Source organism: Capra hircus, chromosome 10 (genome assembly GCF_001704415.2).
Source record: "Capra hircus breed San Clemente chromosome 10, ASM170441v1, whole genome shotgun sequence".
Taxonomy (NCBI): domain Eukaryota; kingdom Metazoa; phylum Chordata; class Mammalia; order Artiodactyla; family Bovidae; genus Capra; species Capra hircus.
In genome coordinates this window covers 40,707,466-40,732,904 of record NC_030817.1, presented here as the reverse complement: position 1 = coordinate 40,732,904, position 25,439 = coordinate 40,707,466, and positions in this window count along the sequence as shown.

The following is a 25,439-nucleotide window of genomic DNA, read 5'->3' as shown; positions in this document are numbered from 1 at the left end:
GGCATATAACTGCTGATAGTAGTCTCTTACGATTCTTTGTATTTCTGTGTTGTCTGTTGTGATCTCTCCATTTTCATTTCTAATTTTATTGATTTGATTTTTCTCTCTTTGTTTCTTGATGAGTCTGGCTAATGGTTTGTCAATTTTATTTATCCTTTCAAAGAACCAGCTTTTGGCTTTGTTGATTTTTGCTATGGTCTCTTTTGTTTCTTTTGCATTTATTTCTTCCCTAATTTTTAAGATTTCTTTCCTTCTACTAACTCTGGGGTTCTCCATTTCTTCCTTTTCTAGTTGCTTTAGGTGTAGAGTTAGGTTATTTATTTGACTTTTTTCTTGTTTCTTGAGGCATGGCTGTATTGCTATGAGCTTTCCTCTTAGCACTGCTTTTATAGTGTCCCACAGGTTTTGGATTGTTGTGTTTTCATTTTGATTTGTTTCTATGCATATTTTGATTTTTTTTTATTTCTTCTGTGATTTGTTGGTTATTCAGAAGCGTGTTGTTAAGCCTCCATATGTTGGAATTTTTAATAGTTTTTCTCCTGTAATTGAGATCTAATCTTAATGCATTATGGTCAGAAAAGATGCTTGGAATGATTTGGATTTTTTTGAATTTATCAAGGTTAGATTTATGGCCCAGGATGTGATCTGTCCTGGAGAAGGTTCTGTGAGCACTTGAGAAAAAGGTGAAATTCATTGTTTTGGGGTGAAATGTCCTATAGATATCAATTAGGTCTAACTGGTCTATTGTATCATTTAAAGTTTGTGTTTGTTGATTTTCTGTTTAGTTGATCTGTCCATAGGTGTGAGTGGGGTATTAAAGTCTCCCACTATTATTGTGTTATTGTTAATTTCCCCTTTCATACTTGTTAGCATTTGTCTTACATATTGCGGTGCTCCTATATTGGGTGCATATATATTTATAATTGTTATATCTTCTTCTTGGATTGATCCTTTGATCATTATGTAGTGGCCTTCTTTGTCTCTTTTCACAGCCTTTGTTTTAAAGTCTATTTTATCGGATATGAGTATTGCCACTCCTGCTTTCTTTTGGTTTCTATTTGCGTGATATATCTTTTTCCAGCCCTTCACGTTCAGTCTGTATGTGTCCCTTGTTTTGAGGTGGGTCTCTTGTAGGCAGCATATATAGGGGTCTTGTTTTTGTATCCATTTGGCCAGTCTTTGCCTTTTGGTTGGGGCATTCAACCCATTTATGTTTAAGGTAATTATTGAGAAGTATGATCCCATTGCCACTTACTTTACTGTTTTGGGTTCGGGTTTATACATGCTTTTTGTGTTTCCTGTCTAGAGAATATCCTTTAGCATTTGTTGGAGAGCTGGTTTGGTGGTGCTGAATTCTCTCAGCTTTTGCTTGTGTGTAAAGCTTTTGATTTCTCCTTCATATTTGAATGAGATCCTTGCTGGGTACAGTAATCTGGGCTGTAGGTTATTTTCTTTCATCACTTTAAGTATGTTTTGCCATTCCCTCCTGGCCTGAAGAGTTTCTATTGAAAGATCAGCTGTTATCCTTATGGGAATCCCCTTGTGTGTTATTTGTTGTTTTTCCCTTGCTGCTTTTAATATTTGTTCTTTGTGTTTGAATTTTGTTAATTTGATTAATATGTGTCTTGGGGTGTTTCGCCTTGGGTTTATCCTATTTAGAACTCTCTGGGTTTCTTGGACTTGGGTGATTATTTCCTTCCCCATTTTAGGGAAGTTTTCAACTATTATCTCCTCAAGGATTTTCTCATGGTCTTTCTTTTTGTCTTTTTCTTCTGGGACTCCTATAATTCGAATGTTGGAGCATTTCATATTGTCCTGGAGGTCTCTGAGATTGTCCTCGTTTCTTTTAATTCGTTTTTCTTGTTTCCTCTCTGATTCATTTATTTCTACCATTCTATCTTCTATTTCACTAATCCTATCTTCTGCCTCTGTTGTTCTACTATTTGTTGCCTCCAGAGTGTTTCTGATCTCATTTTTTGCATTATTCATTATATATTGACTCTTTTTTATTTCTTCTAGGTCCTTGTTAAACCTTTCTTGCATCTTCTCAATCCTTGTCTCCAGACTATTTATCTGTGATTTCATTTCGATTTCAAGATTTTGGATCATTTTCACTATCAATATTCGGAATTCTTTCTCAGGTAGATTCCCTATCTCTTCCTCTTTTGTTTGGTTTGGTGGGCATTTCTCCTGTTCCTTTACCTGCTGAGTATTCCTCTGTCTCTTCATCTTGGTTATATTGCTGCGTTTGGGGTGGCCTTTCTATATTCTGGGAATTTGTGGAGTTCTCTTTATTATGGAGCTTCCTCACTGTGGGTGGGGTTGTATCAGTGGCTTGTCAAGGTTTCTTGGTTAGGGAGGCTTGTGTTGGAGTTCTGGTGGGTGGAGCTGGATTTCTTCTCTCTGGAGTGCAATGGAGTGACCAGTAATGGGTTATGAGACATCAATGGTTTGGAGTAACTTTGAGCTGCCTGTATATTGAAGCTCAGGGGATGTTCCTGTGTTGCTGGAGAATTTGCGTGGTATGTCTTGCTCTGGAACTTTTTGGCCCTTGGGTGGTACTTGGTTTCAGTGTAAGTATGGAGGCGTTTGATGAGCTCCTATTGATTAATGTTTCCTGGATTCAGGAGTTCTCTGATGTTCTCAGGGTTTGGACTTAAGCCTCCCGCTTCTGGTTTTCAGTTTTATTTTTACAGTAGCCTCAAGACTTCTCCATCTATACAGCACCAATGATAAAACATCTAGGTTAAAGATGAAAAGTTTCTCCACATTGAGGGACACCCAGAGAGGTTCACTGAGTTACATGGAGAAGAGAAGAGGGAGTGGGTAGTGAGAGGTGACTGGAATGAAATGAGGTGGGATCAAAAGAAGAGAGAGCAAGCTAGCCAGTAATCACTTCCTTATGTGCACTCCACAGTCTGGACCGCTCAGAGGTATTCACGGAGTTATACAGGGAAGAGGAGAGGCAGGAAGTAGATAGATGTGGCCAGGAGGATAAAAGAGGGAAATGAAAAGGAGAGAGACAGATCCAGCCAGTAAACAGTTCCTTAGTTGTTCTCCACCATCTGGAACACACAGAGATTCCCAGAGTTGGGTAGAGAAGAGAAGGGGGAGGGAAGAGACAGAGGCCACCTGGTGGAGAAAAAGGAGAGTCCAAAGGAGGAGAGAGTGGTCAAGGTAGCAATCTTGCTTTCAGGTAAAATTGGATAGTGAAGTTTGGGTTTTTAAATGTACAAAATTGACAACAAAATCCAAAAAGCAAAGATTAAAAATCTAGAGTAGAGGTTGGATTTTCAAAAATACAATATTAAAGAAAAGAAAAAGAAGAAGAAAAAACAAAGCCACAAGAATTATTAAAAAACAACAACCACACGTAGACTATATATGGCGTTTGCTTTAAAAAGTAGGGTCTTTTTTTTGAAAAGTAAGAATAGATTATAAATAAAGATTTAAGGAGAAATAGAGGACTTAACAATTTTTATTTATTTATTTTTTTTAAATTTTAAAATCTTTAATTCTTACATGCGTTCCCAAACATGAACCCCCCTCCCACCTCCCTCCCCATAACATCTCTCTGGGTCATCCCCATGCACCAGCCCCAAGCATGCTGTATCCTGCGTCAGACATAGACTGACGATTCAATTCTTACATGATAGTATACATGTTAGAATGCCATTCTCCCAAATCATCCCACCCTCTCCCTCTGAGTCCAAAAGCCCGTTATACACATCTATGTCTTTTTTGCTGTCTTGCATACAGGGTCGTCATTGCCATCTTCCTAAATTCCATATATATGTGTTAGTATACTGTATTGGTGTTTTTCTTTCTGGCTTACTTCACTCTGTATAATCGGCTCCAGTTTCATCCATCTCATCAGAACTGATTCAAATGTATTCTTTTTTATGGCTGAGTAATACTCCATTGTGTATATGTACCACAGCTTTCTTATCCCTTCATCTGCTGATGGACATCTAGGTTGTTTCCATGTCCTGGCTATTATAAACAGTGCTGCGATGAACATTGGGGTACATGTGTCTCTTTCAATTCTGGTTTCCTCGGTGTGTATGCCCAGCAGTGGGATTGCTGGGTCATAAGGTAGTTCTAAGATCAGAAACTATAAAACTCCTAGAGGAGAACATAGGCAAAACACTCTCCGACATAAATCACAGCAGGATCCTCTATGATCCACCTCCCAGAATTCTGGAAATAAAAGCAAAAATAAACAAATGGGATCTAATTAAAATTAAAAGCTTCTGCACAACAAAGGAAAATATAAGCAAGGTGAAAAGACAGCCTTCTGAATGGGAGAAAATAATAGCAAATGAAGCAACTGACAAACAACTAATCTCAAAAATATACAAGCACCTTATGCAGCTCAATTCCAGAAAAATAAACGACCCAATCAAAAAATGGGCCAAAGAACTAAATAGACATTTCTCCAAAGAAGACATACAGATGGCTAACAAACACATGAAAAGATGCTCAACATCACTCATTATTAGAGAAATGCAAATCAAAACCACAATGAGGTACCACTTCACACCAGTCAGAATGTCTGCGATCCAAAAATCTGCAAGCAATAAATGCTGGAGAGGGTGTGGAGAAAAGGGAACCCTCTTACACTGTTGGTGGAAATGCAAACTAGTACAGCCACTATGGAGAACAGTGTGGAGATTCCTTAAAAAATTGCAAATAGAACTACCTTATGACTTAACAATTTTTAAAAGTTAGAAAGAAAAAAAGAAGAAAAAAAACAACCACAGAACAACATCAACAAAAAGAAAAAAAAGATCTTAAAAATAGTAAAGATATATCTGGCCCTTTCTCTGGTGTTGTGGGCAGTGTGGGGTCCCTTCCAAGGCAATTCCCTCTGTTTAACTTCTTCTGTTTGCTGGTCTCTTCAGTGTCTGATTTCCGTCCTGACACAAGGGGGGCAGTGGTGGACACTTTTTTTGTTTTTTTTAGGCTCACTTGTTCAGTCGCGCTGTGGGGAGGGAGGGATGCTGCAAACAAATAACACTGTCATGTGCATGCAGTGTCTCAGCCCCGCTGGGCCTGCCCCTGCTTGCGGTGCACAAACTGCTCAGGCTCTATGTTGCTCTGCCGGGAACCATCTGAGGCCAGCCCTAGGCTGCATGCACCTCCCCCGTCTAAGCCGCTCAGGTTCAGCGCTCAGGTAGCCCTCAGAGGCGCAGAGTCGGTTGGGACTGCGTTTTGTGCCCTTCCCAGGTCCGAGTAGCTCAGGTGTTTGGCGAGCGCGGTCACTGCGACTTATCGCCTTTCCTGTCTCTGCTGCTCAGTTTTCTGGGTATACTGCTGGCGCCCCTTGTGAGGTAGATGGTGACTGTCCAGAACCCCCAGAAGTCTTAGCAAAGAAGCCTGCTTGCAGTTTGGTAGGTAAAGTCTCTCCGGGGCTGCGATTGCCCCCTTCCAGCCCTTACGGCTCTGGCTGCCTGTAACCGGTGGGAGATGGTCTGCAGCTGGCTATTTTCAATCCTCCCTTTGTTCTGTGCGCAGTCCTGGTGGTGTAAGTTCGAGCTTTTCACGTGGTAGCTATCCCACAGTCTGGTTTCCTAGCCCAAGTTAGTTCGTTCTGGTTATGCACGGGGTGTTTCTGCCCAATTCTTAAAAAGCACTGCAGCCTGCGCCTCCCGTGCCTCCCTGCCCTGTCCCCACTTTCTAGTGGCAGATGCAGGCGTCTGCGCTGCTTTTCCGCTGGGGGAGTTACTGTTGGGCTTGTAATCTGTTGGTTTTAATTATTTATTTATTTTTCCTTCTTGTTATGTTGCCCTCTGTGCTTCCAAGGCTCACCACAGACACGGCAGGGAGAGTGTTTCCTCGTGTTTGGAAACCTCTCTTCTTAAGATTCCCTTCCCGAGACGGGATTCCCTTCCCGGGATGGAGCTCCCTCCCCACCTCCTATGTCTCTTTTTTCGTCTTTTTAATTTTTTCCTACCTGTTTTTGAAGACAATGATCTGTTTTTCTGGGTGCCTGATGTCCTCTGCCAGCATTCAGAAGTTGTTATGTGGAGTTTGCTCAGCGTTGAAATGTTCTTTTGATGAATTTGTGAGGGAGAAAGTGGTCACCCATCCTATTCCTCTGACATCTTAGGACTGCCCGGGTCTTTCTTTTTTGATACACTATACAAAAAAGATCTTCACAACCCAGATAATCACAATGGTGTGATCACTCACCTAGAGCCAGACATCCTGGAATGCATTGTCAAATGGGCCTTAGGAAACATCACTATGAACAAAGGTAGTGGGGGTGATGGATTCCAGTTGAGCTGTTTCAAATCCTGAAAGATGATGCTGTGAAAGTGCTGCACTCAATATGCCAGCAAATTTGGAAAACTCAGCAGTGGCCACAGGACTGGAAAAGGTCAGTTTTCATTCCAATCCCAAAGAAAGGCAATGCCAAAGAATGCTCAAACTACCGCACAATTGCACTCATCTCACATGCTAGTAAAGTCATGCTCAAAATTCTCCTAGCCAGGCTTCAGCAATACATGAACCATGAAATTCCAGATATTCAAGCTGGTTTTAGAAAAGGCAGAGGAACCAGAGATCAAATTACCAACATTTGCTGGATCATCAAAAAAGCAAGAGAATTCCAGAAAAACATCGATATCTGCTTTATTGACTATGCCAAAGCCTTTGACTGTGTGGATCATAATAAACTGTGGAAAATTATTCAAGAGATGGGAATACCAGGCCATCTTACCTGTCTCCTGAGAAATCTGTATGCAGATCAGTAAGCAACAGTTAGAACCGGACATGGAACCACAAACTGGTTACAAATAGGAAAAAGAGTACATCAAGGCTGTGTATTGTCACCCTGCTTATTTAACTTATATGCAGAGTACATCATGAGAAATGCTGGGCTGGAGGAAGCACAAGCTGGAATCAAGATTGCTGGGAGAAATATCAATGACCTCAGATATGCAGATGACACCACCCTTATGGCAGAAAGTGAAGAGGAACTAAAAAGCCTCTTGATGAAAGTGAAAGTGGAGAGTGAAAAAGTTGGCTTAAAGCTCAACATTCAGAAAACTAAGGTCATGGCATCTGGTCCTATCACTTCATGGGAAATAGATGGGGAAACAGCACAAACAGTAAGAGACTTTATTTTGGGGGGGCTCCAAAATCACTGCAGATGGTGATTGCAGCCATGAAATTAAAAGATGCTTACTCCTTGGAAGGAAAGTTATGACCAACCGGGACAGCATATTAAAAAGCAGAGACATTACTTGGCCAACAAAAGTCTGTCTAGTCAAGTCTATGGTTTTTCCAGTGGTCATCTATGGATATGAGAGTTGGACTATAAGGAAAGCTGAGCACCGAAGAATTGATGCTTTTGAACTGTGGTGTTGGAGAAGACTCTTGAGAGTCCCTTGGACTGCAAGGAGATCCAACCAGTCCATCCTAAAGGAGATCAGTCCTGGGTGTTCATTGGAAGGACTGATTTTGAAGCTGAAACTCCAATACTGTGGCCACCTGATGTGAAGAGCTGACTCATTTGAAAAGACCCTGATGCTGGGAGAGATTGAGGGCAGGAGGAGAAGGGGACAACAGAAGATGAGATGGTTGGATGGCATCACCGACTCAATAGACATGAGTTTGGGTAAAGTCCAGGAGTTGGTGATGGACAGGGAGGCCTGGCATGCTGCAATTAATGGGGTCACAAAGAGCTGGATACGACTGAGCAACTGAACTGAACTGAACTGATGACAATATCTGTCTTTTAATTGGTGCATTTAGGTCATTAACATTCGCGATGATTATTGATATAGTTGGATTATGGCTACCATATTTGTTAGTGTTTGCTACTTGTTGCCATTGTTCTTTATTCCTATTTTTCCCACTATTTTTCTGCCATTTGTGGTTTTAATTGTGGCTTGATTTAATTTATTGTTATATGATTCCACTTTCTCTCTTAGTGTAGACTTTTTTTTTTAAGTAGTTTTCCTAGACTTTGCAATATCCTTTTCCAGCTAGTCCAAGTCCACTTTTAAATAATACTATACCTCTTCACATGTGGTATACTTTATAATAACCAAATAATCCTAATTCCTTCCATTTCTTGTATCACTGCTGTCATTCATTTCACCTATGTATAAGCATACATAATGATGTACATATATAATCAACTATGTTGTGGCTATTGTTATTTTAACCAACTCTTATGTATTAATTAAGAATAAGAAAAATAAATGTTTCTATTTTACCTTCACTTATTCATTCTTGGTACTTCTCCTTTCTTTATGTAGATCCAAGTTTCTGACTTATACCATATTTTCCCCTTCTCTCTAAATGTTAATCTTCTTTTAACATTTCTTTCAAGACCAGTCTACTGACAGAATTTTCTTCAAGTTTTGTTTGTCTGAGGAAGTCCCTATTTCTCCTTCACTTGTGAAGAATAATTTAATAGGGTACAAAATTCTGTGTTAGTGGGTTTTTTCTCTAACACCTTAAATATTTTACTTCTCTATCTTCTTGCTTGTGTGTTTTCTGAGAAAAAGTCATTTTCCGTAGTTTGAAAATGATATGCTAATGTGTAATTTGGAGGGGGATATTTATTCTGCTTGATGTTCTTTGAGTTTTCTGATGTCTGGTGGTTGGTGTCTGACATTATTGGTGGATATTCTTAGTCATTATTGTTTCAAATATTGTCCCTGTCTCTGTTTCTTCATCTAGTATCCCCATTAAATATGTAGTTTTTCCACAATCCTTGGGTATTCTGTCATAATTTTTCTTTCAGTCCTTGTTCTCTTTGCTTTTCAGTTTTGGAGGTTTCTATTGCTATATCCTCAAGAGCAGTGATTCTTTCCTTAGCTGTTTCTTGTCTATTGATAAGCTCATCAAAGACATTCTTCATTTGTGCTATACCGTTTTTGATCTCTCTAGCATCCCTTTTTGATTCTTTCTTAGGATTTCCACCTCTCCACTTATATTGCTCATCTGTTTTTGCATGCTGTCTACTTTAGCCATTTATAACCCTTAGCATATTAATCATACTTGTTTTAAATTCACAGTCTGACAGTTCTAGTATCTGTGCCATGTCTGGTTCTGATGTTTCCTCTGTCTCTTCAAATTGTGTATACTACTTTTTAGTATGGCTGGTAATTTCATAGCCAGACATGATGAACCCATAAAAGAACCTGCCATACACAGACCTTCAATATTGTGGTGGTCAGTGGGAGAATAGTGGAGAAAAGTTTTATTGTCTATGGTTAGGTCTAATTCTTTGAGTGAGCCTTTGGACTATGAACTTCATAAGCACTCAGTTCAGTTCAGTTGCTCAGTCGTGTCTGACTCTTTGCAACCCCATGAATCGCAGCACACCAGGCCTCCCTGTCCGTCACCAACTCCCGGAGTTCACTCAGACTCATGTCCATCGAGTCAGTGATGCCATCCAGCCATCTCATTCTCTGTCGCCCCCTTCTCCTCCTGCCCCCAATCCCTCCCAGCATCAGAGTCTTTTCCTGTGAGTCAACTCTTCACATGAGGTGGCCAAAGTACTGGAGTTTCAGCTTTAGCATCATTCCTTCCGAAGAAATCCCAGGGTTGATCTCCTTCATAATGGACTGGTTGGATCTCCTTGCAGTCCAAGGGACTCTCAAGAGTCTTCTCCAACATCACAGATCAAAAGCATCAATTCTTTGGTGCTCTGCCTTCTTCACAGTCCAACTCTCACATCCATACATGACCACTGGAAAAACCATAGCCTTGACTAGATGGACCTTAGTTGGCAAAGTAATGTCTCTGCTTTTCAATATGCTATCTAGGTTGGTCATAACTTTCCTTCCAAGGAGTAAGCGTCTTTTAATTTCATGGCTGCAGTCACCATCTGCAGTGATTTTGGAGGCCCCCAAAATAAAGTCTGACACTGTTTCCACTGTTTCCCCATCTATTTCCCATGAAGTGATGGGACCAGATGCCATGATCTTCGTTTTCTGAATGTTGAGCTTTAAGCCAACTTTTTCACTCTCCTCTTTTACTTTCATCAAGAGGCTTTTTAGTTCTTCTTCGCTTTCTGCCATAAGGGTGGTGTCATTTGCATATCTGAGGTTATTGATATTTCTCCTGGCAATCTTGATTCCAGCTTGTGCTTCTTCCAGCCCAGCGTTTCTCATGATGCACTACTCATAAGCACTACTGAGTTGCCTTTTTTAAATTCTCCTCCTTAGGTGGGACAGGATGGTTAGAGTGGACCACGGTTGATTATTTCACTTCACTCACGTCGTAGGCTAGCTGACTAGAGCTAGGTTCTTTCCTTCCCTCAGGTCAGTTAAGCTCCCAAAGCACCCCAGCAGGTTAGACTCTAGTTAACATGTGTCTCCTGAGGGCAGATCTCACTAAGATCAGTGTGCTCTAGCGTATTTCAAAATCCTTCCTTTTCCTCTTGCCCTTCCTAAAACAGGAGGGAGTTTTTCTCCAATATTTACTGTGACAAATTGCTTGGGCTCCTGGACATAAAACCCACAAAAGGCTGGGTCTTTTTGGAGCTTTTAATTCTCAGAGTTGTTCATTCTGGGCCTCCAGCCATCAGTCAATTATTGATACAATTCAGGCTTTCCCACCCCAGGCCTGATTCCTGTGGCGGTTTCTGCTCCTGAGTCTCTGCTCTGGGAAACTTGGACTCCTAGTATTTGCCTGTCTGTCAGTCCAGTATTGGGGGTGATGGTTTGCTCTGTGTCTTCCTCTCTGTTACAGATTCAAGAAGAGCTGTTAAATTTTCAGGCTGTCTAGGCTGTTGTTTATTGTTAGAATGGATTGTTAGAATGGATTGGTGACTTCTAAACTCCTTACATGTGGAACTGGATACTAGAAATTCCTGGAGATATTTTTTTAGATGCTTTGCATCCTTTGAGCAAGTCATTGTAGGCCCTGATAAAGTACTGGCTTCAGTGTAAGATAATGACCCCAGATGTATGAGCATGGTGACCACATGGATATTCATAGACACCTCAAGTTTACAGTATTCCTTCCTATTATTTTCAGACATGAACTTGTAGACCCGTATGATTTGAATTATAATTTGGAAACAAGATCTCCATCAGGTTTTGTGACTTACAGGGTTATTTGTCCTGCCTTTGCAGAATTACTGATCCAGAGAAATGAGATTATCACATGTGAAACAAAGGACAATATGAAACATTAAATAATACCCTGAATTATTCCCCCAAAGGATTTGAGATTATGAATAAGGCCATTTTTTATTGTTTATTCGTGAGTAGTGTTCTTGCCTGGAGAATCCCAGGGACGGGGGAGCCTGGTGGGCTGCCGTCTCTGGGGTCGCACAGAGTCAGACACGACTGAAGCGACTTAGCAGTAGCAGCAGCAGTGTATTACATGTGCTGACATGGCTTAGGAAAATGAAAGATCAGGACAGAGAAGAGACCATCGAACTGGAAGTTGTACTTGATTGGAGGTGAGAAGAAGGCTGGTTTTGGCTTTCGGAATTGCTGGGACAATGGTAGTTGCTGATGAAGAAGCTGGAGGTTTGAAAAGAAGGGCTTCTTATCTCTTCCCAGAAGTGCTGGCACCTGGGAGCAGAGAGGCTTGGAGTCAGTAGGTTCCTGCCTGTGGTTTGTTACAAGTTCAAGGTGGCTCAGGTGATAAAGAATCTGCCTGCAATGTAGGAGACTTGGGTTCCATCCCTCAGTTGGGAAGATTCCCTGGAGAAGGGAGTGGCAACCCACCCCAGTATTCTTGCCTGGGAAATCCCATGGGCAAAGGAGCCTGGCAGGCTACAGTCCATTGGGTTGCAAAGAGTCGGACACGACTGAATGACTAACACTTCAAGGGTTCCTTGAGTGGGCAATTCACTAAAGAAAGGAGGCCATCCAATCCCACCTCCATTTAGTCTCACAAAGGTCTCTTCTTCCTACATTGTTAGCACCCTTTCGACTTTCGCTCTTATCCTGGAGAATACATTCAAGGGCTCCATCCAGCTCAGTCGTCCTTCATCTCTTTTATAGGCTGGTTCTGTGAGGTGCCAAGGCAGTTTTGTTAGTCGCTAACACTTCTTTAGGGAGAAAGTCGCTTTATGGGAGTGGAGTCACTCTCAAGTAATAGTTGGCCACTTAAATCAGTGTGAATAAAGGAGCAGTCAGTAACAAAATGGAATATCTACAGTAATAGTGGACAAACACATTTCCTACCTCTTAGCAGGCTGTTTCCAAACAAAATGGGGAAATAGGTGGCATATGTTCTAGGGGGTCTCATCTCTGGGCTTTCCCCTGACTAAAGGACTTCCTTCCCCCTGCCACTTAAGTACCCCTTGCCTTTGTGTCTCTGGAACAGAAGAAGTATTTTTCGTAGAAAATTCATATGTATTGGTGAATTATTATCACAACTTCAAGAGTAAGTTTCTTAGGGTACCTTGTATTTTAATAGAAATCAAAATCTTACAGAAGGAAGGGAAGTATGAGACTACCGTCTTCATTGTGTTGGCCTGGCCATGATTTCAGGCAAGGAAAGAGTCAAGGTCAGAAGTCCTAATTAGATTCGGTACCTGGCGTAAGCACAGAGAGGAGGAAGGGGTTCCTCCTTCCAGTATATGGATTTCTTGGTCATGCTTACTTGGGCAGCCCTGCCAGTGAACATATATTTCTCCTTTTTAGTCCCCTCCTCAGTAACTGGGCTCTTGGCAGAGGATGCCACTGCTCCCAGCATTTGGATAATAGAATAAACCTAATGGAAGCAGAATGGCCTCCCTCTGAGCAGTGAGTGAGGTCTGGAATCACGCTTGTGCCCATTGCTCACTGCTGTCCATAGCCATGGGGAGAAGGCTTTGTCAAATGTCAGACTGATGTGAGGCTTGGAGTGACACAAGAACCCCAACCTATCTCTACTTGATCATCCTCTTTGAGGAACCCTAAAAATGACTGACTGCTTGTGTGTTCAGATAAACCAGTTTAAAAAACACTACATTGAGGGGAGGGTGACTCCTCTCCACATCTTGTCTGCATCAGAATGCCCGAGTTGTGATACGTATTTTTGTTTTGTGTATTTGTTCCCTGTCCCCACAGCTGTTAAGTCTTTCAGAGAAGGAGCAGGGTAGACTATACTGTGTCTTATTCATAATGCCTAAACATCTTGTCTGTACATAAAAGGCGCATTAGTAACTGAAGGACAGGTGGATGAATTGATAGAGCATCTTGTTTAATCAGGCTTCCCTGATAACTCGGTAAAGAACTCACCTGCAATGCAGGAGACCCTGGCTCAATTCCTGGGTCAGGAAGATCCCCTGGAAAAGGGAGAGGCTACGCACTCTGGTATACCTGGGCTTCCTTTGTGGCTCAGCTGGTAAAGACTCTGCCTACAAGGCGGGAGACCTGGGTTTGATCCCTGAGTTGGGAAGATCCCCTGGAGAAGGGAAAGGCTACCCACTTCAGTGTTCTGGTTTGAAGAATTCCATGGACTGTAGAGTCCATGGGGTCCCAAAGAGTTGGACATGACTGAGAGACTTTCACTTTCCCTTGTTTTACAGCCATTATATTTTCATGAAAGAGTGATATTTTAAAAATGCAATTCTTCTACAAAATAACACAATTTCTGGACAAGTTATGGATGGGCACTTTCGAAGTTTGTGAAAGAAAGTTCTGGGTAGGATTACATAAGGTTTGTTTGCCTTATGAGATACTGAGGATTTTCTTGTTTCTGAGAGAAAAAAAATTACTCCCCGCATTATCTTTAGACAACCTGCTGATATTAACATCTTTGACTCTAAGTGACGGTGCTACCTCTGAGAACGTTTCCGTGGGTTGGTTTCTTGGGTGGAACTAAGTGGTGTTGACAATAATCTGGGACCCTGTTTTGAAAGATATACTGTGAGGGAGAAAGAACGGAGGGATGGAGAGGGCCCTCAAGTAACCCACAAGTCATTCAAATGCCTCAGCAGTCATGGACCACAATTCCTGTGGACCCCACTCTCCACTACACATACATAAATACACAGATAGGCCTGGTCCCTCATCTCTACTTGCTACTCATTGGAGCATGACAGAAAAGAATGATGCAATGATAGAAAAGTGAAAAAAAAGAAGAACAAAAGAAAGATTATAATGTATGGAACTTGAGGTGCCAATGTAATGACCCCTTAAGGGACGCTTGCTGAATTAACAAAGAGAATAGAGGGTCACAGCTGGCTGAGACTTGACCAGGAAAGGTGGGATGCAAGGTAACAGATGAAAAGGTGGTGTAGGAGAGAGAGGAGTGGCAGAGGAGGCTGCACATGGGTGCAGCTGAGCAAGAAGCAGAGCACACCTGGGAAATGTGGGGTGAAGGGGGCAGTCCAGACAGCAGAGAGCCAGAACTGACGATGTTCCTATGACAGACGGGGACCACTAAAAAACGTAGTGTGGCACCCCTGTCCCCCAGTAACGAAAGTGTAGGTCTCTTCAGCACAGAGCAATGTTATGAAGTGAGGACACTGAGTTGAGAATTCCAAGACGAAGACAAACCTCATGGAGCACATCCTAAGTAGCCATTCTAATGGAAAAAGACTATAGTTTAGCACAAAGCAAGGAATTACCCAAAGTACATTTTAAAAATAATTTTACAAATTTTACCCCATAAATATATTTTTCCATTCCATTATGAACAAAAATCCCCATTATAATCTTTTTTGTTCTCCTTTTTTTCAATTTAGAATAGTAAACATATCTTTAAGAGTTAGAAAAAAAACAGTAAGAATTGGGGCTTTGGAAATTATGGAGCTCCAAAAAAATTGTTTCTATCTCTGCCACTTTTTAGTGGTATGACTTTGGGTAAATTAATGTCTATCTCTAAGCTCTAGTTTTCTTATCTATGAAATGGGAACAGCACAAGCCCCCCATGATTGTGAAGAATAAAGTGGAAATGTACTCAATGCATCACAGAGGGTATGATCTTCAGGAAGGACTCAAGCTCAATCAGTGGTAGCTTTCACTACCCACAATCAGTGTCACTGCCAGGAGCAGGTTGATGCTGGTGAACGTGTTTGTCAGAGACTGAGGAAGGAGGTTGCGAGATGATGTAGCTTCCTATTAACTTTGTCACTGATTGTTGGGTAACTTTGGACCAGAGACTATTCTTTAATGAACTGGGGCGCAAAACATATTATGATTAATGACTGTCACAGCTGGTAGCCAGATGTTTACATAATTCTCTCTGTTTTAGAGCAAACATATTAGATGAAAGGGGTTGAATGATAGAATTAGGCAAATAAGGACAGTAGTTTGGGAATGTATTTTGATTAGGCTAATACTAAAAATTAGCATCCTTAAACCAGTACTCTCAATGAGGCGGTTTTGGGACACAGTGACTAGTGGAGGGAGCCTAGCATAGGAGTGAATGTTCCCAGCAAAACCTCCATCAGTTAAATCCTCCCCTTAGAACAGAGAGGTAAATCTGTCCTTAATAGTCTCTAGGATAAAAGGGCAAATTGTTTCTTTTAATTGAGAAAGGATAAAATGTGTTTGTTCTACACATGCATTTATGTTCTATTCTAGCATCATAATTATTTTTGCAGCTGTCAGAATTTCACAGAACCTAATAGGAAAATAAATCTGAGTCTAGATGGGCTCAATACTCTTCAGAGGAGTCCAGTAAATAAAAACTCCACAGTGACTGACTGACCTCATTCAAGTCAGAACTCCTAAGCCCAAACCCTGGAGTGAATGGGAAAGGGGTTGATTAGTTAGAAAAAATTCATGGGATTTTTTTTTTTCTTTTTAAAGAATCATCCTGAATTGCGGTGATTAAAAAAAATCAAATGGATAAAGGGTATTGCTGTGAAAGAGCAAAGTTTGCATAACTGAGTATCTCGATTATGTGGGGGAAGATGGGAAAAAAAACCCTTGCCTGTTCTGGTCTCGAATGACTAAATCCTGAAAAGGCCAAGAGACAGAGTCACCAAAGTCAGAAGTGAAGCTGGAAGCTTGGCTAAGCTGCCCACAGATGGAGTGCATGGTCCCTGAAGGGTTTTTATCAGTTGTGGGGGAGAAAGATCCTATTAATTACATTTATTTTTAGAATTTATAGTTAAGTCAGGAAGCTGAATTCATTCATTTGACACATATATATACATATATATATATTTCCATTTATCTTTTCCCTTTATTTTTTAATCGAAGGATCATTGATTCACAATGTTGCTTGTTTCAGGTGTACAGAAAAGTGATTCAGTTACATATATATATTTAAATCTATTCTTTTTCAGGTTCTTTTCCATTTTAGGTTATCACAAGATGCTGAATATAGTTCCCCAGGCTATACAGTAGGCCCTTGTTGTTTATCTGTTTTGTATATAGCAGTGTGTATATGTTGATCCCAAACTCCTAATTTATCCCTACCTCATACCCCATTTCTATTTTGTTTACACAAGCATATATGTAATATTTGTTTTTCTTGGAGGAAGTTTAAGCAGCATAGCTAAGAGATATACAAATGTGCATGAGTTGAATCCTGATGGCAAGTATATATATAATATTTATGGACACTTGTTGGCATTACATATGTCCTCCATGAGCTGCTAACCCAGAGCCACAAAGGTGATCAAATAGGGAAGCTGTGGTAGAGTCATGGCTCCTCCAAAGACGTCTACATCTTAATCCTCAGAACCTACATGGATACGTTATATTGCATGGCAAGGGAGAGGTTAAGGTCTACAAATGGAAATTAGGTGGCTGATCAGGTGACCTTAAAAAAGGCATATTATCCTAGACTGTCTATGTGGGCTCAATGTACTCGCAGTGGTTCCTAAAAGATGGAACAGGTAGGCAGAAGAGCCAATGTCAGAGTGATGCCAAATGAGAAAGACTCAACAGGCCACTGTTGGCTTTGAAGATAAAAGGGGGCTTGAACCCAAGAATACAAGTGTCCTCTGGAACCTGGAAAAGGCAAAAAACCAGATTCTTCCATAGATCTTCTAGAAGGAATATAGTACTCTTGACACTTTGATTTTAGCCCAGTGAGATCCACGCTGGACTTCTGAACTCCAGAACCACAAAATAATAGATCTGTGTTATGTTGAGCCACTTAATTTGTAGCAGTATGTTATGGAAGCCATGGGAAACTAATACAGACAGCAAGGCAGTGGGATAGGAAGGCACCCAGAGTCACAGCAATAGGGGAACAGAAAATATCCTAGGAAAAGTCAATGCTTCTTTTGAAAAGGAAAATTCACTGGCAACTTCCATTTGAATTTCATAAGAAATTCTTCAATTGTAGTCATCAATCCTAAGGTGGCAGATTCTAGAGCTGATAGTTTATATAACCTTTCCTTTTTAAAAGGAGGCTAGGGTCATTTTCTTGACCCTGATTTAAGGGGTAAGATTATGCATAGGAAACAATGTGAAGTGTAGAAGAACAAATGTTCCCCTACGTAACCCTGTCAGAGTGCCTCCAAACTTGCTTACCTTTCTGCTCTTTCCAAACCAGTGCTGTCATACCTACAGGGTTCATGGGGGTTAGACTGGACCAAGAGTTGTACTAGGGACCACTGTTTCCATGACCATTGTGTCCCGCAGAGCCTTCCCTACTTCCTCACTGTCCAGAACCACCCGCTGGGCAGATTCTCTACATCCCGACAGGAAATTCCCAATGCCTGTCTTCCAGGTGAAGTGCTGCCAACACTGACCATGCGAATGCCATTTCTTCCCTGCCTTTTCAATATTCTTATTCCACTCCTGCTATCACTGCCAATCTGTAGAAAATTACAGGATAAATGTTGGTGAAGGACTGAATTTCCATAACTTGCTTTTTGTTGCTTGCTGTTGCAGGGGAAGGGGGAAGAGGGATTCTGCTTTTTATATACAATTTGTGTGCATTTTATTGGAGGTTACTGGGTTAGAGTCATCCCAATCATTCACTATCCTGTCATTGCTATGCATGTGCTGTCGGGGCTTAGCATTCAACGCTTTTCTTTGTTCAGATTTGGATTGCTGTCTCTGCTTGCAAATTATTTTTCGCAACAACGCCTCTCCTCTCCTCTCCTTCCCTCCCCTTCCTTCCCCTCCTCTTTTCTCTCTCTCTCTCTCATATACACATGCACACACACACACACACACACAGATGCACATGCACACATATGAGATGAAACTCATTATTCCATTGCCAAGTTCAGTACCCATTAATACCTTTCTCAAGTTCAAGGCCTGGAAAGTTCAGGGATAAGTCATCTTCTCTGTGGTTCCTGATCATCACCCAGTGATTGCGTTCTGCTAAACAAAGCAAAGCAAATTTGCTAGAGATGGAGCCCAGGTCTGTGTTTTAATAGAGCATGATTTCTCCAATTTAGTTCTATTGACATTTTGGACTGAGTAATTATTTGTTATGTGAGGGGCTGTCTTGAGCAGTATAGGATGTTTAGCAGCATCCCCAGCCTCTACCCTCTGGGTGCCAGTAGCAATACCTCCACAAGTCATGGCAATAAAAAATGTCTTCAGACATTCCCTAAGAGGCAAAAATCACTCCAGGGTGAGAACCATGTACAGTAGAGAGATCAACACACCCAACTTCAAGCAACTTGTTAAGACAGCCTCAAAAATAGTGAACAAGCTCAGCTGTTCACCCAGCTGTAGGGACCACCTGTGGCCAATTACTTTGACAGGATTATTGAGTTACAGGCTTGGGCATGTGGCCTCAGCTCTGGGCAACTGTATGTGCTCTGTGGGTTGGCGCCACTGGTGGCATTGGGTTACACACAGTCTCCATTCGCTCTGCTCTTCAGCTGCTGGAAGGCAGCTTAGTGACTTGCTAACTGATAGTGATGACAGTTCAAACCAATCATATGATCCCAACACAGTTGAATGTGTAAGGTAGAAATAATCATAGTCACTTTTTTTGTGCAAACTATTATTGTTGGTGGTGAAGTTATCATTCATATTTACAAAAGAAAAAAGTTCCCAAACTTGGGAAATGACATAGATTTCATTAGCGTTTCCCTTAGCAACTATAGATCTGCATTTTCGCTGACTGCTACGTGTCCCAACAGCACATTCAATAGAAAACGTTCAAATCCAAGTTCGTACCTCAACTTGCAACAGCACACATGGAAGATACCTAATTCAATTATCTTATCTTCCAACATACAATTACCAAACTGCTTTTCCTAAATAAAGATTGGATTAAAGACTCTATTAAAAAACATAAAATGGCTTCATTAACTGTTAATTTCAAGTTTTGTAGTCCAACATTGAGGGTTGTCTGACATTCATCTTCATAGCCTATATTTTTTTCCTCTTTCTTTGTCTTTTCTTCCACCTGTTTGTCCAATGTTATTGCCCAACCAAACATTTCTCAAAATGTGGTCCATGGTCCACCTGAAAAATAATCAACAAAGATACTTTTAAAAATGCAGATTTCTAGGCTTAGTCTCAGAATTTCCAGAGTTAGGAACTGAAAAACTGAAATATTTTAAAACCCAGATAAGAAGAATTTCTCTTTTTAAAATACTTAGTGCTTTTCTTCTGATATGTATTCTAAATTGGAAAATAAGAAAGAGGAGGGGAAGAAGATGAGGATAGAGGGTGGCTACAATTTTTATGCCAGGGATTTTGTTAAACACTTTATACTGATTATTTCATTAAATATTTTCAATATTATTATTCAGTTTATAGATGTGAAAACTGCAGCTTGGAAAGGTTTGTTTACTTGCCCATTATTACACTTACTACATAGGGGAGATTTTCACTCCAAAAGTTCATGGAATTAATACTGACCTTGCTCAGACTTCATTCTGTTCTTTACATACTTGTTGTATGTGTTTTACTGAGTAAACTTTTGTGAATAAGGCCTTGGAAAAATGGCTCAGTGGAAAGAGCATGGATTTAGAGTCAAACCAGTTATTTGCCTGAATCCTGGCCTGGGTATTTTGGGGTTTCTTCTAGCTGGCCTTAAAGTACAGCCGTCTGCCTGTTGTTCAGAACATAGCCAGACAATGAAGGAGGGCTGGGCCTGAAAGGTGCACAGAGCAAGCCTCTGCTATCTTTTAAGGAAGATACCTGGGAGCTTATGTATATCTTCTCTGACCACATTTCCTTGTAGGAGTCACACATATGAAAAAAATAGGCCAGATGGCCTGAGATGTTTTTAGAGCTCTTCTCAAGACCTTGACAAGAAACCAAATAGGATAGATCTTTCCAGTTCCAGTCAGGCTGCATCCATATGTGAGAGTTGAAGCATTCCCAAATAATTTCCAACTGCAATTTTATTTTCACTAATCATCTGCTGTCGGTCTTGCTGGAGAGGAAATGCAGGGAGGGCACCATTTCGTTGTCACCAGGTGGTGTCGTCGTGTAGATGGACAGTTCCTGCTCAGGGCCACTGGAAGGGGGCAGGGGAAACATTTCTGCAACAGGTCCTTCAGCGGAGCAAAATCTGAAATTAATTCAAGCATTTGTTACTTATACCCATTTTGGTTCCAAAACAGATTTGAGTAAGCTTTCATTAAAAGACACGAGTAAATAGATCTGTTAGAACCAAGATAAAGGAACAAGTGCCATACAGTGAAGGGGGATTATATCTATTCATTACAAACATTTTAAATAATATCTACATTTATGGACACATATCATGCATGTGGATAAGTGCACTGTTGTAAGTACTTGTGTCATTTCATTTAATTCTCACAACTCTGTGATGATAGCTCCTATTATTATTTGCAGTTTATGGTAAGAAACTGAGTTAAAAAAGGTTTAGTGACTGACTCATAGTCATATACCAATATATACACACAGCATCACTGAGTCAGGATTTGAACCAGGCAGTCTAATCCAGGACATGGGTTAGGCAGAGAAGTCTATCAGACGGGGTTTGATTCTCTGTTCTTCCACTTACTAGCCCATAACCTTGGCAAGTCACTTCACTTTGTTAAACTTCAGTCTATTCATCTGTACCATGGGGATAGTGATATTTGCCTGTTGGGTTAGTGGTGAAGACTTAGAGACAATATGTAAAGACGTATACTAATGTGACTGGCACAATAAGTATGAGAGCTACTCAGGCTACATACGCTCTACCTGTAAACTTTTGTTATCTCCTTTGCATAGCACTCTAATAATGTTCCAGTAATCTAATCATAAAAAATTGAATAGTGCTTCCTTGGTGGCTCAGACAGTAAAGAATCCGCCTGCAATGCAGGAGACTCAGGTTCTATCTCTGGGTCGAGAAGATCCCCTGGAGAAGGGAATGGCTACCCACTCTAATGTTCTTGCCTGGAGAATTCCATGGATGGAGTTGCCTAATGGGTTACAGTCCATGGGGTCACAAAGAGCCAGATATGACTGACTGACTAAAATTTTCACTTTACTCTTTTCAAGCAAATATTTAGGTTACTAGCTATGTAACAGTTTATGAATTTATCCTTCTTTTCAGATATCATTTGCAAAGGACTTCATGTTTCTCCCCATTTCATCTTGGCAACATAATGCTAAGATTGTATCATTGCAGGAATGACAAAACTTTAAAAATTAAAAGGAATATTCCAGGGATTCAAACTGGACAAAAGAGAGGCACTGATAGGATGTGAAATAATAACATGGAGCTGACTGAGTGACTGTCAATTTTCCTTACTGAGTATGCAAATCCTCAATAAAGCTCATCAAATACAAAAGTAGGATTTAGCTGGTATGGCCCAGCGCCTCTTCACTGTGTGCTTTTGAAATGAGCTCTTCTTTTTGTTAAACAAATAAATGACAGACTCCCTGAGTGTCCTCAGGACCATAAGAAAGAGTGACATTGTCATTCAGGGCTGCTGACATGGAGAAAGAATGGGGCACCAAAGCCAGCCAGCTAGTGATTGTGTGGTGGGCTGGTCTTGTTACAGAAATCCTTGAGCAGATGTCACCACTGGCCTGAAAACACTGGTATCTTATTGTGCTACAGAAAGACACAATGATGGGTAACATGTCCCTGCTTAATTTCTGAAAAGCCTTAAATCCAAGCATTTTGTTTACGTATATATATGTGCCTATATGCATGTGCATGTGTTTACATCAAGTAGACAAAACTCAGTGGGCAAAATATACTCTACACCTTCCAGATTAAATTCTGTTTCTGTAAACCTCAGTTGTGAGCTGTCCACTTGGTGCTGTTCTGAGAGTTGCTGAACGGGTCAAGTGTCACGCAGGAGCAGATGGGCTCAGGATACAGAGCACCCTTCCCCTTACTTGTTGGGAACTAGATCTTAATTAGACCAGTACAGGCAGGCTCCATGCTCAAATGGCTAGTTAATCTAATAGAGTACTTTCTCTTAGGAAAAAAAAAGTAAAAACAATTTGCAATGAAACCCTTTATTTGATGCTTTCACCAAAGAGACATTGCAATATCACTGGGAACCTCCTTGAGCCTTGTGGGAACCTGCTCAGTTCAGAGTGTTAAATGGGCATTTCACATCCCTTTTTTCATCTCCCGCTACTCTCATCTACTTTTTTGATCTCTTTCATACTTCTCTTTCTTCATTTCATCTTTGCTTCTCTTTCTTCCTTCTCATCTTTATCCTTCCTTCCTGTTTACATTCCATTTTTCTTTCTCTTTTTCCTGACTTTTGGAAGATTTGCCCATTTGTACCATGCATCCAGGAGAAGCGGTTAAGAAGTTGGGGAAGTAACCTAACTGCTATGATCTGACTGCTTGTGTGCCGCCACGCCAAAATCCATGTTGAAAACCTAATCCCCAAAGTGATGGTGTTAGGAGGTGGCACCTTTGGGGAGGTGATAAGATCATAAGAGTAGACCCCTTGTGAATGGGATTAGGGTTCTTACAAAAGAGACTCTAGAAAGTTAACCCATGCCTCTTCCCCGATGTGAAGATACAAAGAATAAGACATCTACAACCCTGAACAGGGCCCTCATACAACTATGCTGGCACCCTGACCTTGAACTTTTGGCCTTCAAAACTATGAGAAATAAACTATCCAGTTTGTAATATTTTTTAACAGTACCTTGAATAGACTAGGACATCAAGACAATTTGAGATCCAGGCCATTCTAACAATTTACTGGGTTTGCATTAAAAAAAAAAAGTAGACTCTCTTCAAGTTAATTCCATTACTTGGGCACATCATGCCATATCCCTCAAGGTCAGCATTCTTTGTGACAAAATAAAAACACAATTTGGTATGATTTTATTACGTCCAGTGACACACTTGAATGACTGGGAGAAAACCAAACATCTTTCTTTAAAAGCTTCCCATTTCCTAGAATTAATACAAATTTCTTGCAGCTGGTGGGTGGGACCCCTTGGTTTTACAGTTGCTATAATTCAAAACATTTCAAGTTAAGTGTATTTGTTAGCAGAGGTAGACTTAACCGCGAGCCAAAGGCAGAAAAATCATGTCAAAAATTATGTTTGACTGAAGGCCTAGATGTAACTTGCTCCCTTGTCATGTGATCTCAATTCACAAGAAAGCAAAACTTATAGAAAGAACATGGTGTTTTCACTAGCTGCAATCACCCTGAAAATCTCCCCAGTTTTCCTGGATATCATCGGCCTCTGCTTCAAGCCTGACATGGCTCTGTTAGTCCGAGGTAGTCCCCTGGGACTGCCTACAGCTGAGTGAGTGATGATATTTCCCCCACCGTGGCAGTTTACTAGAAAGGGCTGCTTAGCTACTTGTCAGGGTGTGGAGAGTATTTTGGGAGAAAGCGAAGGTTTTTTTCTCTTTTCTTTAAGGATTGAATAGTCTTCTGAAAGAGCATTGGCTACTCTGAAACCCGCAGCATTTCATCTGTCCGGGGAAAGTCTCCAAGAATAGGTGATGCCTGCTGGCTTGACCTGAAAGCTGGACCTGGGCGTTTGAAGGTTCCTCACCCTTCCCCCTGTTTTTGGAGTGTGTGCTTGTTTACCTTCCCAGCTCCTTGTTCCCAGAAGCTTCCCAAGGATACAACCTTGGGTTAATAATGTGATGAGACTATCTGGACTGTGGACGTGACTGAACTCAGGTAAACCTTCCGAATAGATTTGTAAGCTCCTGAGGAAGCTTGAACAATAACATCATTTTAAAAATAATATTTTGATCCTAGACCACACCGTGTTTCTGGCTCCATGTCACCCTTGACAAGCTTTACCCAAATTACCATACACAGTCACATACTGTTTGCAACTGATTCCATTTTTAGCAATGTCAAAGGGAAGAAGGAATTCTCAGGACAGTGAGTACATTTGATATGCCTAATATGGATCTCAGAAGTCAACTCCATGCATTTCCTTCCCACAGGCCAGCATTCCCCAGCTCTCTTCATATAGCTCCCTCCTGCATGAAAACCCCCTAGGCTCTGCCAAGTTCCCTACCAGTGTCTGAGCCCTCTTCTCCTTCAGGTATATAAGGAAATCTAGATGGTCGGCATTTTGATGGGCTTTGTTCTCTGTGATGCCCCCTTTCATCCAAGATAAAGGGCTGCTAATTTGCCAGTCTCAGCAATGGAGCTCGAAAGGGGAAAGAAGGGTGACAACTGTGGTTGCCATCTGTGTGTGTGTGTGTGTGTGTGTGTGTGTCTTTCAGACCTGTGTAAGAGTGTATGTTCCCAGCCACAGGCTTTGTGGTATTACTTTTGCATAAATCCACAAGATATGGAAATTCTAGGCTTGGGAAAATTATGGAGCCTGAGCATCAGCTGTGACAGCTTATATAGGAAACCTTTTATATGCCAACTGGAAGTTTCACTTTTTTCTTTCATTGTTTGCAGTTTTACCATGAAATAATACACACAAAAGAATGTGAATACAAATATGATAATGAACATAACAGATATTTATATGTACATTCTGTGTGTCTATATATGTATGTATATATATATATATATACATATATATATATATATATATACTACAGAGCAAAAAGAAAAATAAAACCCCATGTACATAGCACATAGCTTAAGAAATAAAAGTTTTTTTAAAAGTTCTGTATTAATATGTCCCTAGTTGAATTCTTCCTGCTTCTATCTACTGTTTATAATTCTCTTTCATTTTGGGCTTTGTTACATATGTAACTATCCCTAAACAAGCATCATTGCATGTATGGTTTCAGAATTTGCATCAATAGGATATGAAATCTGGTTGTCTACAACTTGCTTTTTCTACTCAGTCTGATTGTTGAGATTCATCCTTGTTATTCTGTGTAGTGTATATTATGAATGTAGTTAAATGCAGTATCAATGAATGAAAGAATGTGGTTCAAGACACTGTAGTGGATTTTACGTTATGCCTACCTCCCAATGCATTACCCATTTTGCTTCACTATGGGCATTGTGTTCTTTCTGGTTCATTTGCTAATGAGAGCAGTGCTTCTGGGAACATTCTCTTGCCTGACTCCTGGTGTACACATGCAAACTTTTCTCTAGGGCACAAAATATGCGCGAAAGAGCAGGATCATGGGGTAGGTTCACCATCAGTTTTGCTCCCTAATGCCAGATTGCTTTGGTGTTATACAAGTGTACATTCCCACCAGCT